Raw genomic sequence first — 19,356 nt, 5'->3', positions numbered from 1 at the left:
GAATGAATGCTTTTTCTTCACTGAAAAATGCGACCATATTTCTGAACGTACTATACTTACTCAGTACTGTTTAAAGACGACTCTGACTGCATATATGGCCTTGGTTCTGTGTGGAGGACGGGTAGAAATTCACTAGTAGAAGGGGTGGGAGTGAAGTACATTCAAAAACTCAAGTACAATAAAAATTGAAGTAAAAATAAATTGATGTCCCTGTACTATACCATAATATACTCTATTGTAATATATCATATATAATATACTATATTGTTATTGTACCATCCCATACCATAATATGGTGTATTATATTATACCACGCTATACCATAATATATACTATATTATACCATACCATTCCATAATATAGTATATTTTATTATACCATATAATACTATATTACACTATACAATGGTTATTATATACTATATTATACCATACTATACCGTACAATGTTCTACCACGTTATATCATACCACACTATAAATTTATGGTTTATAATTTAAAATAAATAACGGGAGAAATTGGACATCCTGGTTTTACACCTGGTTTATTATTATTATTATTATTATTATTATTATTATTATTACTATTATTATTATTACTATCATCATCATCAACATCATCACTTCTGAGGACTTGTACAGAAACATGATGTGAGGCATCATTTAGGATGTAGTTGACTCCCCCCGCAGTAAGCTGACTTTTGTCTCAATATGTCAATATGTTAGGTAGCACCAGGCTTCGCGTCGACGTACTTGTCAGGTGTCTGTGTGCGATTTACGTTTGCATCGTTTATTTTGCTTTTGTTGTGCACATTGCTCGGTGCGATCGCCACGTGACCGGCTGAGAGAGTCGCGCGACGTGGCCCGTAGTTCCGAGTCATACGGCAGATGTCTCTGTGGGTGGCCGCTTCTTGATTCCGCTCTCGTGGCGACCGAGTGGTTGTGACAGTGACGAAGGTAAAACTGTTTGCGTGAGGTGGAGGTGAGTGGTCAGCTTGTCGCGCCCATCGGCTTTTACTTCTCTTATCTTAGTCTTGCCCCTCGCTTTGGAGTATGGAGGGTGTGGAGGTCTGCGTCACTTCGCTCATCACGGTTTGCTTGCTCTGACGTCGCGGAAATGTCAGCGCCGGAAAGGTCGCGACGTCCCAAAGGCCACGCCGCCGCCGCCGCCGCCGCCGCGAGGTGGAATACTTCGTGTACCGCTCGGGGCTTCGTAATCCGCTCAGCTCAAGTGGGGCAGCTCCTTTGTGCACGCCGATCCGTCAGTGGGGCACAACGGTCACAGCCTGAAGCTGTCTCCCTCCATAGTTTGCGATCTAAAAATGTAGCCCGTGTTTCACTACTACTACGCAAGGGATACCTTGAGGAAATTCGTATCAGCAAATTATGTACGTAGCAGCTGTCAAAAGATGGATAAACTTCTTAAAAATTGAATAAAAACGATGCATCATTAGATTTTTCAGAATGTTGTATAATGCCAGTAGACTATGTAGACTTTGTTGGTACTATCAGCAGATTGATATATCACTCTAGTTAATTATGTACGTAGTATTAGTAAATTTTGTAGAAGTCAACAAATTATATAAACGATCACGTTTATTTTGCATGTATGTCAGCAGATTGTGTAGAAGTTAACTTTAATAATTCGTTACATAACGTCACATTATTTGTGTATTTATGTCTAATTTGTATAGGCAGCATTGAGAGATCATGCCTAGCCTGTATAATCATTAGAGTCCTGCGTTTGTTTACTTTGAGTACAAGATAGAAGTACACTGACATTCAAAGATACTTGAACCTACTAATCGATAGTGATCGATAATTTGTTGGTGTAAGTGTAGCTTCTTCAGTTATTATTTCTATGAATAGATTGTGAAGATAATAGTCAGTATGGCCAATTGTACATAAATAAACCCGCATTATAGAATTCAATTACTTCAACCCCCCTCTGAGAATTGTAAAACAACACTGTGTTTAACTGGAAACCGCTGATATTGTCAATTATGACAATAATTAATGCTTAATCTACATCATCATTTTCCCAACATTTTCTTAACCGCCCCAAAAATGATGTTACCTATTGAGAAGTAGCGGAACCCTTTTAAAGTTTGTCATTTTTTTATATCTTTGGTTCTGTCTTATCTCGTGGTTAGAAAGTTCGCTTACACGACCATAAAATCGTAGGTCAGATGTCTTTGAACGCCTGTGTACGTGGATTATAGATCTACTAGCTTCGCTTGGAACGGAGAACCCTGACTCGTCTCCGTTCTCTGCTTCGTGTTTACATCTGCTTATTCCTATAGGCACTGAACAATGAGAATAGTATTCACGTGCAAAATACTGTCACGTGGATTTAATAACAAACTAAATATTTATTTAAAGCCACCTTATGAGCAACAGAAGATAATTTTCACAATAAATTATAGTTAGGCCTACTTTTTTGTTTCTCGATATATTTTTCATCCAAAAAATGAAAACTAATGTTCATTATTTCTCTCCTATTTAAAGAGTTTTGAATATTTAAATTGAACTTTTTAAAATAAATATATTTTATCAAAGTGAAACTGAGTTAGAAGTAAATAATATAAGTTATTGAAAGGATTAATATTTGAATATTCACAATTGAAAATGAGTTAATATTAGTACTGTTGATCGATCAAAATATTTAATCGATTGACTATTTGAATTTAATCGATTAATCGATATATATACCACGCTGAATAATGTATTGTTCTAAGTAGGTGTTTCTATAATTTATTCTTCTGTGCGTGCATGGATATTGATATTTTTAGATCTTCTCCCTGGGAGGATAAAATTAATAGGTTTTATCTCAATTTTAATCTTCTTAATCTTTAGATAAGGCTAACTATTTATTAGTTATTTATTTAATAATAATATTGTAGAAAAACTGATTCAGTATTATGTACCAACGAACTGTTAAACGTCAGGAATTAACATGTCTTAAATCATAGCCAGGAAGAGAAAGATGACAAATAAATGTAAGGAAGTCAGCTACCTAATCGGGTTTGAAATATCTCGTGCTATAAAGCTTTTTAATAGACCTAGAACAGAATTTCTCAAAAGAGTAATGATTAAAATAGCTTAAATATTCGTAACTTGTCCATAATAAGTTTTTAATTTTGAAAAAACTACGGATTTCTCGACCAAATTCCTGATTGTATTCAAGAGGAAGGTTAAAAAAAGAAGCAAGAAAAATCGTATATTATTCACTGGCTCTTGGTGACAGCAGTGACATTACTGATACAACAAAGCTTGAGATTTTTATCCGCGGGATTGATCAAGATGTTGGTACAGGAACCACTATTGGTTGTAGTTTTCATGCCAACTGCCTCTCCGTCTCCTTACTTCAGAGGCTGTCTGTCGCATTTAATAACTGCAGCTCGAGTTTTGGTCACCGGTGCAGTCTAACACGTGATGTTTTTTCTAGACAACATTTTATATACACTCTATAGGCCTATATGTCCCGCGCCGTGGCGTCGTGTTCTAAGGCATCCTGCCTAGGACTCGCGTTACGGAATGCGCGCTGGTTCGAGTCCTTATGGGGGAAGAAATTTTCTCATGAAATTTCGGTCAGTGTATGGGATCGGTGCCCACCCAGCATCGTGATGCACTTGGGGAGCTACGGTAGGTAGCGAAATCCGGTTGCGAATGCCAGCTATAACGGCTGGGGAGATCATCGTGCTAACCACGATACCGCCATTCTGATTGGATGATCGTCCACCTCTGCTTCGACATGTGGGAGTGAGGCCAGCAGCCGGCTGGTCGGCCTAGGCTCTTCACGGGCTGTAGCGCCACGGATTATTATTATTATTATTATTATTATTATTATTATTATTATTATTATAGGCCTATATAAAAGTGTGTCGGTAGTTTATATGGATAATATCAAAATATTGTGTTACTAGATCTCTTGTCAATTTTATTATTAATAATAGCAAGTTACGGGAAATGCCACGTCAATGACCTGTATAGGCAATGTTAACAGATCATAGCAATTTAGTCACTTCGATATACGTAGGTATCAGTATTTACGTTTAATATTTTGTTAGCAGTTTACGTAATAATACAAGCTGAATATAATGTCAGTAATGAACGTAGGCAATGACAGCAAATTACATAGATCGTCCTGTCAATGTCATTCTCAGTGAGGATGAAAACAATGGTGGATTCTTCAAAAGAAATGGGCACGATACTATTCTCGCTATCATTTTCTGTTCACCTGAAGACGAAACTTCGAAACATTATTAGAATCATATATCCATTACTTGCAATGGAAATTTTCACGTTAAACCTCTTTCGTTAAGTCGGTTGTTTGTATAGGTAGGCCTAATGTTAGTGTCAGTAGTGAATGTGTTAACAGGCCTACAGAGTATGATGTTGGATATTCCGGAAGACTGCACAATTATGTACGAAATAAAAGACAGATAAAATAGAACTTACATCGGAAGTTGTGTGCCGGCTGTAGTAACTACTAATGTAAGCTTATAGCTGAGTCTGTGACTCAAGTGCTATCGCACTGGTTTTCCTTCCAGATGGTCCAGGTTCGATCCCCGTCCAGGTTGTGATGGGATTTGTGATTGACAAATCAGACGTTGCAGGGGATTTTTCACCGCGTCTGTAGAGACTTTAGAAAATTTTGTCAGCAGGATAAAATATGGTGTCTACAGGCTATATAGAACACTATCAAGATATTATACTGTCATCCAAATATATCAGGCCTATATGGATCATTCGAAAATTAGTTGCAACAATTAAGAACAAAATTTCATTTATTCACGATTGAAATATTTACAGTTTTTAAAAGCAATCTCATCCAGTATCACGTACCCGTCGCCACATCTCTGGAAGACGATGGTGTCATCCTACTCTGCAGCTGTTAAAATAGCCTGTTTATTTCTAAAGTGTACCCCTCTCAGTGGTCTTTAACCTTAGAGAAATGATCATATACGCACGAACTAATATCCGGAGAATACGGAGGTTGCTCTTGAATTTTCCAGTTCCACCTGTTATGTAAAGTAACACTTGGGCAGCCACGTGACAATGAGTACCATCGTAAAACACAATGGGATTGGTACTCAAGAAGTTTCGACTCTTCCGAAACATTGTTCATCGTAAATGGTGTTCCAAAAAGTGACTGTAATATTGTAGTATCCACATGCATTCCAATTGGGAACGAATAAAGATTAATATAGATATCTTCAAATTATAAACAATAAACATAATTTTGAGAGGGTCCTACTCTTGTCTATTTTCTTTAACATTAGGACGTTGCAGATAAGTCTTAATATTACAATCTTCTCAAACTTTTTCCACTGTTGAACTCAATTCAACCTATAGTATGACCGTGGAACCATTGCAATCCATTTTCTTGGTTTCGTATTAGGCCCTATTATTATTATTATTATTATTATTATTATTATTATTATTATTATTATTATTATTATCATTATCGTCATAATCGATTACGATGTTTCATGTTATTATTGATCCATATTCCGATGATTTTTACTTAAATTTTATAGAATTTGCTTTATATATAAAATTAAAACTTATAAACCATTTAGGACTCACGGAACCACTAGGATTTTCTCATGCATACTTTGAGAAACGCTGGAGAATATCATCAGGTTTTTACCTTACAACTTTCAGGTAACACATATCAGGCACTACTCCATCTCATTCTACCAGCTTACATTAGTCACCGCTAGGGGAGCTGAATATAGCAGTATTGCTACTAATTTTCTAATGACCTATTTGTTTATACAGAGTGTAAGGGATATAAGTGCCATTAATTTAACTGATGATTATTCATGTCGTAAGGAAGAAAAAATGTCCTTACAATTTTTTTCTGATAGCAATATTTAACTAATTATTAAAGTTTACAATATTAGGCGTTTGGCAACGTTGCTGGATGGGGGGGAGGGAGTTTACAAGTACACAGTTCAGCTCAAGCGGGTACAGACGTACCGGTACAGATTCTCTGTTCTAATGCAGGAGCGGACCGTGATAATATTGTTGTTTACATAAAACGAACAGCAAATACAAACTTTCAAACTCATTAATAGAACATTATGATAAATTTACATGTTATGTAGCAATATTGCTCCATTTTTTATTGTACGTCAAAAAAATAAACAATAATGGTTTTCTGCATAAAATCACACGGATTTTTTTCTAATGAAAAATTTTAATCTCTCCCGCTTCCGTAAAGCAGTGTCATTTTTAAACAAATTTCTGTTTGTGTGATTTTCGAAACGGGGTAAGAGACTCCTAGTTTCTGAAAATCGTTGAGAAACTGCTAAAAAAAGTTCGCCGATTAGGTAACCTTCTTTGAGGAAAACGTTGACGGTACATCCTTCTTGTCTCACTTGAATTACGACGACTTTCTCCATAAATTAATAACATATATTCCTAAACTGTAAATGACATTGTACGTTAATTATTGAATACTCTGAACTGAACTGTTATCCGCTCGGCAGTAGAGCCTTATGGACAGGGAGCTTGAACTCGCCTGACTCGTACTTGTCTGTGCAGAGTACTGCCTGCTGAACGTTGCCACGTCTCTCACACCAGAATATTAACAAATTTAAGCGTGCATTTTCATTTAATTTCACGAAAACGTAATAGAACACACAAATATTTAGTTAAACTAATATTAATTCTTTGCTAGATATACCTACTGATGTAATTGTTTTTGTAATTTTACTAACGATATAAGCAGTATAACCCAAATAAAATAAGAAAAGAAATATTTTTTCCCTGGGGAAACTATAAAGTTTTGATCCTACGTTGTATGGACATTTTTTGATCCTGTTGACTGTCTCCGGCGACTGTGAAAAGGACGGCACTTATACCCCTTTCACTCTGTATAGTATATGCATATACAGTACGTCATTATGATGTAAAATAGAATATTGTGCCGTAGATGACATAGAATGATGTGCTGAAAGACTACAACTTGTAGTTCTTATTTTCGGCGTGAGTTCGTCTACTGTATTCGTAAGTTTTGGCGCTTTGGCAATATGCATAATATTTTTAAACTAAAAGTAAACAGACATATTCATAACAGTAGTCTAAACTAATAGATTAATAAAGAAGATATGAAATCACAATTGACATAGGACATTGAAGGTATCATTCTACAGAGATTAAATAATTTGTACTGATTGATTAGTGGGCATGCGTTCAGTATTAATTGGTAAACAGACGATTACAGCAGATGTTAAATGTACAACGCGTAACATTTTGTCACAGACATAACGTCGTCTGCAGGCCATGCTGTGAGTCAGCGTATTCTCTGCCGGAAATAAGAACTACCACACTAGACGTGCACTGTTGTGCTAGTGAAGTTCGTAGAAGATGAAGTCAACAGGTAACGTAGAATTTAGTGTTACAGTAACATGTTACCGGTACGTGAAATATTTGTTAGAGATTGCAGTACATTACAGTAGGCTATATGTATTTCTACTTCAGCAGAGTTTATAGAAAATAATGGTAGCAGCATACATAGAATATTGCAGTGATGGGCAACTCGACAGTCCATATAGCATCCCTGTGCGCCTTACAGCTCATCATGCATTCCTTGTACAGGCAGTCCGTGGTCATTGCACTTGGGTTCAGCGGTTGAACAATGGGGTTCTCAAAGCTCTTCACTACGGCATTATAAATTACGTACGTTTGTCTTCTACATACTCAGATGAAAAATAATTATTTCAACGTCAAAAGTCAAGAAAAGACTATTATTATAACTATTGACAACCGTTTAAAGCCATTAGTGGCGAATTAATTCCCATAATTTCTGTTTAAGTAGAATTAGATTTATAATTCAGATCTGTCAAGCACAGGAACTAATTTGTAATTTGGAATGTAGATATAGGCCTAGTTCTGTTTTTAATTTGAATGGGAGAAAATGTTCTTCACAGATTACGGAGGTACGCTCAAGTATGCAATATATTATTATTTTTATTCATAGTTTTCTGCCTTCCTCTTAGTCTCCGCATATGATCCATATATCTTAATGTCGTTTATCATCTGATATCTTATTGTAAGGTTTCGTAACAAGCTGTTTTTTTCCGGTGATGGGTTGTTATATATTATTATTATTATTATTATTATTATTATTATTATTATTATTATTATTATTATTATTATTATTATTAGTATTGACATGCTCCACAGAAGTGAAAACTTTATTCTAGTGTCAGTAGTTCAGATGACTCAAACATCTGCGTGTAATGCGGAGGAGAGAGGGTTCGAGTCTCATCCTAGTGATTTCTTTTTAATTCCTCAATAACATTAAAATTGAATTTTACAGCCTTGGAACCGATGTTTCAGTTTAAGAGAAAGTAGAATAATTACTGCCCAACTCCTATCCGTTATAAAAGAAAAGGGCTATTAATTGGGAGACCGTTTGTATTTCTCAAATTAAACAAAGATACATACAGTAATAAAAAAAAAACAAAAATAAACAAAATCAAAACAAAAAATGTTGTCTAAAATTAAATTTTAACGTTGTTGCTAATATAAACTAATCTGATGAGCGTAAATTAGTCTATGTCTATTCGTGTTTGCTAATAATGTCTCTTTGATTTCTCGCCTCTCTCCTTAAACAGTTTCCTAGGACGTCTGGTCTTAATAGACAAGATATCACTTTAGGACAAAGTACTGGTGTTTCACAAGGTCTAATTGCATTTACTTGTAGCACTTTTTCCGTAAATGTTACAGTACAATTCAACTACTCTCTGTTCTTAGCTAAAACTTTCTTAAGATTTTGATTACTTTCAACCCATTGTTTAAAACATACTATATACTTATACTTACTTATTGGCTGTTAAGGAACCCGGAGGTTCATTGCCGCCCTCACATAAGCCCGCCATTGATCCCTATCCTGAGCAAGATTAATCCAGTCTCTACCATCATATCCCACCTCCCTCAAATCCATTTTAATATTATCTTCCCATCTACGTCTCGGGCTCCCTAAAGGTCTTTTTCCCTCCGGCCTCCCAACTAACACTCTATATGCATTTCTGGATTCGCCCATACGTGCTACATGCCCTGCCCATCTCAAGCGTCTGGATTTAATGTTCCTAATTATATCACGTGAAGAATACAATGCGTGCAGCTCTGCGTTGTGTAACTTTCTCCATTCTCTTGTAACTTCATCCCTCTTAGCTCCAAATATTTTCCTAAGAACCTTATTCTCAAACACCTTTAATCTCTGTTCCTCTCTCAAAGTGAGAGTCCAAGCTTCACAACCATATAGAAAAACCGGTGATATAACTGTTTTATAAATTCTAACTTTCAGATTTTTTGACAGCGGACTAGATGTCAAAAGCTTCTCAACCGAATAATAACACGCATTTCCCATATTTATTCTGCGTTTAATTTCCTCCCGAGTGTCATTTATATTTGTTACTGTTGCTCCAAGATATTTGAATTTTTTTGTCCACACCTGTGGAGTAACGGTCAGCTCGTCTGGCTGCGAAACCAGGTGGCCCGGGTTCGAATCCCGGTCGGGGCAAGTTTCCTGGTTGAGGTTTTTTCCAGGGTTTTCCCTCAACCCAATACGAGCAAATGCTGGGTAACTTTCGGTGCTGGACCCCGGACTCATTTCACCGGCATTATCACCTTCATATCATTCAGACGCTAAATAACCTAGATGTTGATACAGCGTCGTAAAATAACCCAATAAATATTTAAATTTTTCCACCTCTTCGAACATACTATATACATTGTCATTAATAGACTTCGTGGAATTGCCACGAGAATCGTAAGGTTTACTATGCACGCAGTATAGACTGTATGAGAAGGGGGCGTGGAAAGGATAGAGTATGCCTCTAATATAAACACTGAGCAGTATAGTCCGGTTACAATAAAACCTGTATCCTGCATTCAAGAAATATAATGAATGATCATTGAAGTAGGAAATGCCTAAACATATAAATACACAATTATTTTGTAGTGAGATATATTAACTCTTAAAATTTAATGTAATATACTCGCATCATTCTTGAATACGTGCAGTGCAGTGAAGAGTTACGCACATTTTGAGCGACTGCAAAGTGAACCTCCTCCGATGGTCACTCAAACAGTTTTTATATTAGGAAAATGTACGTTCAACATCACACGATGTAATAAGTGCATATTTGAACGGAAAGTCACTACTTTTTAGTACACCAACTTCAGACGTCTTGTCGTGACCTGATGGTACATCATTTATAATACGAAGTTGTGAATAGGCAGAATTTTTAGCAATAATGTTTCTCAACTTACATTTCTCTTTTTCTGAAATTAGTGAATTGTTATTTTGGATAACGGTTTGTGATACTTTACCCACTATATTAAGGGCTTCTGAGAGTTGTAGTTTAGACGATTCTAACAGGGTGATGCTTTTGGACACGATTTTAAAATTAGAATCAATGAACAGAATATCTTCCAATAGCTGTTAAGAAGGCAATGATTTTACAGCTGCAACAGCGGAACTGTCTTTGCTATCCAATGCATCAATTACCTCCATTATTTTGCCGTAAAATTCTGCATAATAATTAACAGCATCCAACAACGTTTCTCAACGGGTCAGACTGGCTGCAGGGGTAAGGGTATTCCAGGGGCAATTATTTGGAACAGCAACACTTTCATTGTAGTATGTTTGGTTGAATTCTTGTCTGCACTGAACAAATGTTAAGCTTTGACTATTCCAACCACAGTAATGCAAAAATAAGTGCTTACTTATGTGCTGTAGCTGCTCTATTTGGACCGGTTACAACTCTTAACATGAACTGCTTATACTACGAGATCGGGAGGTCGCCCACCTCCTCTGTACTACCGTACATCGGCAACCTGATTGCATGGTGCGTGTGGCAATTCAACGAAGTCTAGTCATTAATATCCCATACAATGATATTAATGTCATCAGTACAGCTCACTAAATCAAGATTCTTTAGTGTGTAGTCAAGAACTTGTTATTTCCTTTAAAAAAAATGTTGTCCTCGTCAGACATGTAATAGCTCCCTCGTAATCTGCGTCCCTAAACTTAAAAAAGTATATATATATATAAAGTTACACAACACAGAACTGCACGCATTGTCTTCTTCATCTGACATAATTAGGAACATTAAATCCAGACGTTTGAAATGGGCAGGGCATGTAGCACGTATGGGCGAATCCAGAAATGCATATAGAGTGTTAATTGGGAGGCAGGAGGGAAAAATACCTTTGGGGAGGCCGAGACGTAGATGGGAAGACAATATTAAAATGGATTTTAGGGAGGTGGGATATGATGATAGAGAATGGATTAATCTTGCTCAGGATAGGTACCAATAGCGGGCTTATATGAGGGCGGTAATGAACCTCCGGGTTCCTTAAAAGCCAGTAAATAAGTGGCGAAAAATACAGCTGAATTTTGTACCGCTTATCCTTGTAACATTACTTCAAGGTAAAGGTAATAATAACTCATAGGAATTGGGCAGTAATTATTCCACTTTTTGTTAAACAAAGTGAAACATCAGTCCCAAGACTGTAAAACTCCATTTCAACGTTATTCAGTTGGGGGAAGAAACTAACTGGGCTGAGGCTGGAACGCACTTCCTTCCGCATGATAGGCAGATGGCTGAGCCGTCTGAGCTACTGAGAAGAGACGAAAGACCACGCTTCTGAGCGGTATGCCAATGTCCTTACGAAAGTTATCGTGTGAATCGCGCTGTGAAACGACTTCAAAGAGTCGGCTCATTACTTTTTTATAGTACTGTGCACCCACACACAAATATGTATGTATTGCATATATAATGTAGTCCCTTCCGAAAGCAAGAATGCAGTAAGAGCGGTATTCGAAGTGACGAATCCTCAACTGTTTTGCAAATATTACAGCACCGTGTCATAGAAACATCATCTTTTTACAAAAATTCCTGGAACATTTTTAATCTTGTCAATAACGGCTACAGTTCATGTTAGTAATATTTCTGTCATGTTCACTGGTGTTTCATGAGCAAGGCTCTTAGCGTGTTCCCACGGGAGAACAGTCAGTCGAGCGAAATCAGGTTACTGCTGTGGGCATGTAATAGGGCCACTTCAACACTTCAATCCAATAACCATGGAAAGTTACATCCTGATATTATCAAGCTGAATGAGAAAAATGTTCTTTAACACAATATTGCTGTAACCATATGTGTTGACGCAAAGCTACTGCAACATTCTCCAGAACAGGTCAGGGCGTTAATACCACAATCGAGTCGCTGCAGACCACCCCTTAACTCCCATTCCACCTTCCCCGGCTAAGACATTATGTTTCGGACCAATACGGTAGACAGAAAGGTAAGCACAGAGTGACGGATTGTATAAGGCAGAAATCATAGCTTTTACGAACTTTGGGCTCCCGTTGGCCGCCTAAAATCCACCACTGATGCACAGTGCCTTACTGTGTATTTGTTTCTTAAGCAGTGTAAGTGGAAATACATACATACATACATACATACATACATACATACATACATACATACATACATACATACATACATACATCATATTATACAACATGAGGTGAAGAACAAACCTGATGCATAAAATGTGCATATTATAGCCGATCTCTATTGACACTAGAGTTTATTTTCATTTCTCTTTTCTTGGTTGATGTTTACAGCGTTACTGTGAACCACAACAGTCATTCTAAGTGTGTTAAATGTCAGTTTTCTCCTCTTTTCCATAAAATAATTTTTATATTACGAAAAACTCCGCTCAACATCACACGACGTGATTGGAGCAAAATGAAAATACGGTGTATTATTGATAGCCTATTTATGTGAGATACTTTTACCCAAAAGCATGTCCCTTATCTAAACTAGCTAATAATAAATCTGTAGCCGAAATTTTTCTGGTAATTTTCGATTTTCCAAAAATAATTGGTCCTAACATATATAATTAACCACCCTGAAACCGAAAATCGCATTTTTGAAATTTTTGTTTCTATGTCTGTATGTTTGTTACCTTTTCACGCGATAATGGCTGAACCGATTTATATGAAAATTGGAATATAAATTAAGTTCGTTGTAACTTAGATTTTAGGCTATATGGTATTCAAAATACTTTATTTAAAAGGAGGGTTATAAGGGGGCCTGAATTAAATAAATCGAAATATCTCGCTTATTATTGATTTTTGTGAAAAATGTTACATAACAAAAGTTTCTTTAAAAATGATTTCCGATATGTTTTATGCTTTACAAAATTTTGATAGGACTGATATTTAATGAGATAAATGAGTTTTAAAATTAAAATAACGCCATCTAAGACGGTGCAATGAATTAAGAACAAATGACTTCGTCTATGAGGGGCCTTGGACAACAACAATCGAAACAGAGGCCTTGGACATCAACATTCGAAAGCTATTAAACATAGTCTACAGAGAATGTTTCTTTGTTTGTATGAAGTAATATCAGAAGCTAAATTAACCGATTTGTATAATTAATTATTATTTCACCATTGGAAAGTGTAGTTTCTCTAGATGGACATAATGCTATAATGTTATTACTGTAACGTCTGAGTAAATCGAGGACAGGTAAGATTAAAATAGCTTCTTGTGCACAGAAAATTTGATAGGCTATTTTGTACATTCGTTTTCTGTATTTCTTAAAATAATATTTATGTACACTCATTTTAATCTCAGAGAATTAACGAACAACGAGAGTGTATTGATTTAGTATGCAGTAATAGTAAGTTAGCTTAGCAATCCATTATTTTATAATTCAAATTTTTACTATTCTCAATTGAATCGTGTTAAAATACATAAAATATATATGCAATAAATGCAATGCAAAAAAATTGGGTAATGAGCGAAGCAGATTATCTTGCGCAGTTGTAAAAGTTGTTCCCTGGATCAAAGGTCCTATTTTAATTATGTAATTACTTTATATTTATTTCTAACAGGTGCAGCGGAGCGCACGGGTACGGCTAGTTCCACATAAATGTAAATAGCCACTATTTTGTGAAAGAACTTTATTTAGTTTCCGTTTTACTGTTTCGGTAAGTGATGTTTTTGGTGTCTTGTTGATATTTTGGGCCATTTCATCAACTAGGTTTAAGGACTGTGTTATCTTTAGGCCCGAACTTTGGAGCAGTGTGATTGTGCGAGATAGACCTCCATAGTTCTTCTGTATGAAATTCAAATTATGTTCCAATATTTCAGAGAATAGAGATTTTATTATGGGTATTGAGGAGCATTCGCCGTAACCAAGTGCATCGATCACAATCAACCTCTTTATAGTATGTAGTGCTCCGTTCAAGCAAGTTATTGGTTGCGAAGGAAAGGGAACGCCGGGTGCCAATTTCTTGAATTTTCGGAGCCTTGAAGGGACCTTCAGAAATATTTTCTTGCAGTTTGATATCAAACTATTCACACTGCAAACGGAATCTCTTATCGCCTCAGCTACTCTATGACAGCCATGAACCAGACATGTTAAATGAATGATGTTGGGATATATAGTTTTAATAACTTTGCTGTCTTTCACCATATACTTATGAAGCCACGACAGTTACAAAAAAGAAGCATAGTGTACTTCTTAATGCCAGCAGGCCATAGTATAGACATGGAATGATTAAGAAGTTTTACGATAGCATCATGGTTGATGTTTCCTAATATTTCAGAAGTTAAAAGAAATTTATCCCCAGGTTTGCCAGGTAATAGGACGCCTACAATGATATTTGCCACCACTTCTGCGAGGAGAGTAGTGAGATGTATCTACAGATATTATCCGTATTTTGTTGTCTGCCACGACTTGCCTTCAATCTGGTGATTGCTAGGAGACCGTCTGGCCAAAGCTTTCATGGAGAAATCATGGTGGAAGCATACTGGTGAGGCGGTGCGCAGTTATTGTCCCCTCTCACTTGCACAGATGACGTCACGCTGGGACCAAGTAACGCATTACATTGAGGCGGTTCTGATCATAATTATGTTACTCGAAAGCATCGTTGATGAAAATAAATATTTGTTACGGGACATTATAATTATGAACAATGATAATATGCTGACGATACAGCAATAACTCTGTGCACTGAGGGTGAAAATGAATTAATGGACAACCGCAAAAAAAGCAGTGACACAGTTCAGAAATTATTGGTATATTACGAACAAGTATTGAACTCTCTTTTAATTTTTATAATTATTACATTTCAGCTGTGAATAGTACCACGTTTCTTGGAATTTTTGTCGACAACACTTTAAAATGGTACGCCTACGTTCATATTTATTTTACCTTTTATGGGGAAATGCTGTTAATATTAGTAGAGCCTTTATTCCTTAGAAACAGGTTATTAGAACGATTTTATTATTAAAAGTACTGAATCTTGTCAATCTTTTTTTAAGGAATACAAAATATTAGAATGTTCTATTCTTATATCTATAGCCTACGCTGTTTAAGCGTAATGAAACTGAATATATAATAAAATATTAGATTGTCATGATTCTAATACACGTAATGCAGAACTATAATAACAGAACGTCACAGATTAAAGAAATATAAAACGTCTTCTAATTATTGTTTAATAAGTTAATTTCTAGGCAGTCGGCCATGGAAATAACGGTGATCTGAACTGATTTCGTATCGGTATACTGAATTAAGTTCAATTAATAATCGACAGTGACTTCAGTTTTGTGTTAATATAGAGCAGTGGTTCCCAACCTTGTGACTGACGACACACTTTACTGAACGCCCACGATATCGCTACACATTTATTTGTTTTTATTAATAACAATATAATAATAACAACCAGTGCTTTTCTTCTGGAGAAAAAGGTGATGGAACTCTGTGTAGAATATTTTATAGCGGACAGGGAAATGATTACTGTTCACTGCACAGGAATTTTGTCGTTTTTAACTCCTTTACGCCCAACTAAGACTGTCAAGGTCTGAGCGAAATTCAAAGAAAAATTATATTGAAAACATAGTTATTCACACATATTTCGGTTCCATGATGAAAAATGTAACAAAAATGTGCCCGAACGCCGTTCCGCCAGAGAAAAGCACTGAAAACAACTTCTATGTAGTGTCGGATATCCAGTGTTGTAGATAGGTCGATGTTAACACGCAATACACAGTAATAAAAAAAAACAAGCAGCAACTTGAGTGGCATTAGAAAAAAACAAAGGTATGTGTCAAAAATTTCAACCTATCTATGCTGGATGTCCGATAAAAGATTTTTATGATCTTTTTGAAAACTCGCCTATTTAAATTAATGTGAAGTCTGCGCTTGGTAGGTTGCAAAGTGTTTCTCTATACGTGGCCTTATGGTTGACAGGACAACACGTAAGTAATCATCACGTAAGTCTGTTCCTTTGTTTATATTTCACTATTTTCATGGTAGAAAATGTTGATTCACACACTTATGACGTTGAAAACGGCAGTTCTATGTGTATTTTTACATTATTCAGCACCGTCGACTGATTTGACAAAACATTTCAGCATATAAGGCACTTGGGATTTTGTTTATATTCATCTCCACGGTACGTAAAACCACAAAGAAAGTGTTAATCACTCTATTTACGAAACGCAGTGCGTTTTTATAAACCCTGGAGGGCATTTTCGCTCACATTATTTGAATTAGCACTGCCATCATCTAACCCAGAACTTGATTCAGATTGTCTTTTTCGCATTAAAAATTTGCCCATGATAAAATCTAAATACAGCGCTTTTGATAAAATAGTCGCACTATCACCCGCTCACACGTGCTGTATATGCTAAAAGTGACCAATATACTGTATTCTGACGATTATCAACTGTTGTTTTTATTAGTGGGAAGAGTAAACGAATTACTAAGGCGTTCAATTCCATTCCAATTATCGCCAGGCAGAAAAATTAAACTGAGCATTGTTGCAGGTATTCACGTTTCATTGGTAAAGTCTGTCTCAAATAAAATGTACCATATCAAATACTTCGTTATAAATAAAAAATGCGTTGTAAAGAGACTTTCTGGACAGCATAAAATTTATTTTTCAATTTCAAAATTTCGCGACACACTCCATGGCTTTTAAGGAACACGGAGATTCATTGCCGCCTTCAGATAAGCCCGCCATTGGTCCCTATCCTGAGCAAGAACCCCTAATATAGAGAGTTCAATTACTTTTGAGTGTTTGCGTGTGTTTAATTTTCAATAAACGGTTCATTATGGCGTACGTTCGGATGTAGTGTGGACATCAGCAGTGCACACTCAAATAATTATTTTTACTTGTTAGAAACATTACATTATTGATATAAATTTTTGCATGACAATAAAGTTTTACTTACATGATTATTCGTATTATTGGCAGTAATATTTTGTATATTGACAGTGATTTTGATTTCAGAATATGAATGAACACAATTGTTAAAATTTCGGACGGTATTGGTTGAATAGGGTATCTCTAAATAAATGAAATGAAACTAATTTTCAAAAGATAGTTAGCCAGTGAGACATATTACAATATAAATTAATAATAATAATAATAATAATAATAATAATAATAATAATAAATTTGTATTAACAAAAGCCGCCCTAAATAAGGGTTCGATAGATCGGCCTACTAATCAATTCACAAAGAACAATCATTATTAACAATTATGTGAAATTTGAAAGAAAAAAAGCATTAAGATAAATGATAAGAAAACATAGGAAATCATCCTTAATGGTTGCATTCGAAAAGTCATTTCCTCTGGTTATTGCATAACCAACATAAATTTTGAAAAACTTATGGACCCAGAAATAATAAATAAAAATAGAACAATAATAAGTCAATAAAAATAGTGATATTAATGTAAATAATAATAATAATAATAATAATAATAATAATAATAATAATAATAATAATAATACGGCTTTTAAGGAACTCGGAGGTTCATTGCCGCCCTCATGTAAGCCCACCATCGGTCCCTATCCTGAGCAATATTAATCCAGTGTCTACTATCATCAAATCCATTTTGATATCCTCCCATCTACGACTCGGCCTCCCCAAAGGTCTTTTTCCCTCCGGCCTCCCAACTAACACTCTATATGCATTTCTGGAATAATAATAATAATAATAATAATAATAATAATAATAATAATGGTTTTAGTAGTAATAATAATAATAATTCCCACATCAATAATATTATATTTGTAAATACGTACATTCAAATGTTTCTACTGTCATGAGAAAGACTTTAACAAGTATTTTACTTTTATGAAGTTATTGTAATGTCAGAACAAACATTCTTGTTTAAAAATCGTAACTTATCGTCTTTTAAATTGAACTTGTCTATCCTTCGACAAGCAGTGATCCACGAGCTCGCTACGTTTTTGTTCTTCGGAAATCCGTAGTATCTTATGTTGGTTCATTTTGTTTTCTTCGAGTGGCTGTTGGCGCCATACATAACACAGCCCGGCATTCTATTGCATATTTCTTTCGCATAGATTAAAAAAATTCGAGCAATCTTTGTCACCATAACTAAGTTTAAAGCGACTGTTGTGCTCGATTCCCAGCTCTGACCTCCCAGTGTGACGTCACATGCGCAGACCCGACGCATTTGTGTCAACGTTCCGCCACACCAGTATTCTTCCACCATGGGAGAAATGTACTTCTAGAAAACTCCCGTCAGGTGCTACTTTAAGGAATGGCTATTTAAAAATTTGCTATGAATGTACACTGCACGTTCTTTTTCTATTGTTGTAAAATATATATATATATATATATACTTATTTATTTATTTATTTATTTATTTATTTAATACTATTCTACTACATTTTTACTGGGGTTTCACGTGCTCAAGTGCTCTAATAGAGTAACCACCACTTGAGTAGATTAGGTCATTCACCTAACTGTACACTTTTGCTTACTGCAGTTTGCGGGCGCCCATCGAATTTCCGTACATGCCGACCTTTGGAATGTGATGTCCCCAGGTTTACCTAAAATATTTCACATTGCCGTTTCAGTAGCTTATAGAAAATCACATCAACAGGTTACATGGAGGCGGGCTCCGTAAAAATTTATCTTCAGCGTCTACGAATTATCTTAGTGGGCTTCTCCGGTAGCTCTGTGTTAGAGTATGGTGTTATCATTGTGAAAACTTCGGTTCGATCCTCTTGACTGGAGTAATAATAATTGTAGTGAACAAGATGAGAGAATTAGAATTTCCAGAGGGAAACTGAAGAACCCTCAAGTTACAAGTTTAATTTTATTAACAATCTCTCCATCACATATTTTTCCTACAGTTCATGCAATTTTATCTCATAAATATGACACTGAATGGCATACGGGCTTCGGTATTGTCACATTGAGATATAAATTTCTCTGTAGCATTACTACCACGAACCTGTATAGGTCAGGAACGTCCAGAGCGAGAC

The 19,356-nt window shown here is 35.8% G+C and overlaps 1 protein-coding gene across 1 annotated transcript in view; it reads left to right on the top strand.

Annotated features, from left to right (window-relative positions):
• The window catches only part of LOC138706053 (potassium voltage-gated channel subfamily KQT member 1-like), a 901,236-nt gene that overhangs the window by 400,040 nt on the left and 481,840 nt on the right, over window positions 1-19,356 (top strand). The window lies entirely within an intron of this gene.

The sequence above is a fragment of the Periplaneta americana genome, chromosome 9, assembly GCF_040183065.1.
Source record: "Periplaneta americana isolate PAMFEO1 chromosome 9, P.americana_PAMFEO1_priV1, whole genome shotgun sequence".
NCBI classification, from domain to species: domain Eukaryota; kingdom Metazoa; phylum Arthropoda; class Insecta; order Blattodea; family Blattidae; genus Periplaneta; species Periplaneta americana.
The sequence above is the reverse complement of the archived record's forward strand: the minus strand, read 5'-3'. Positions and strand labels throughout refer to the sequence as shown.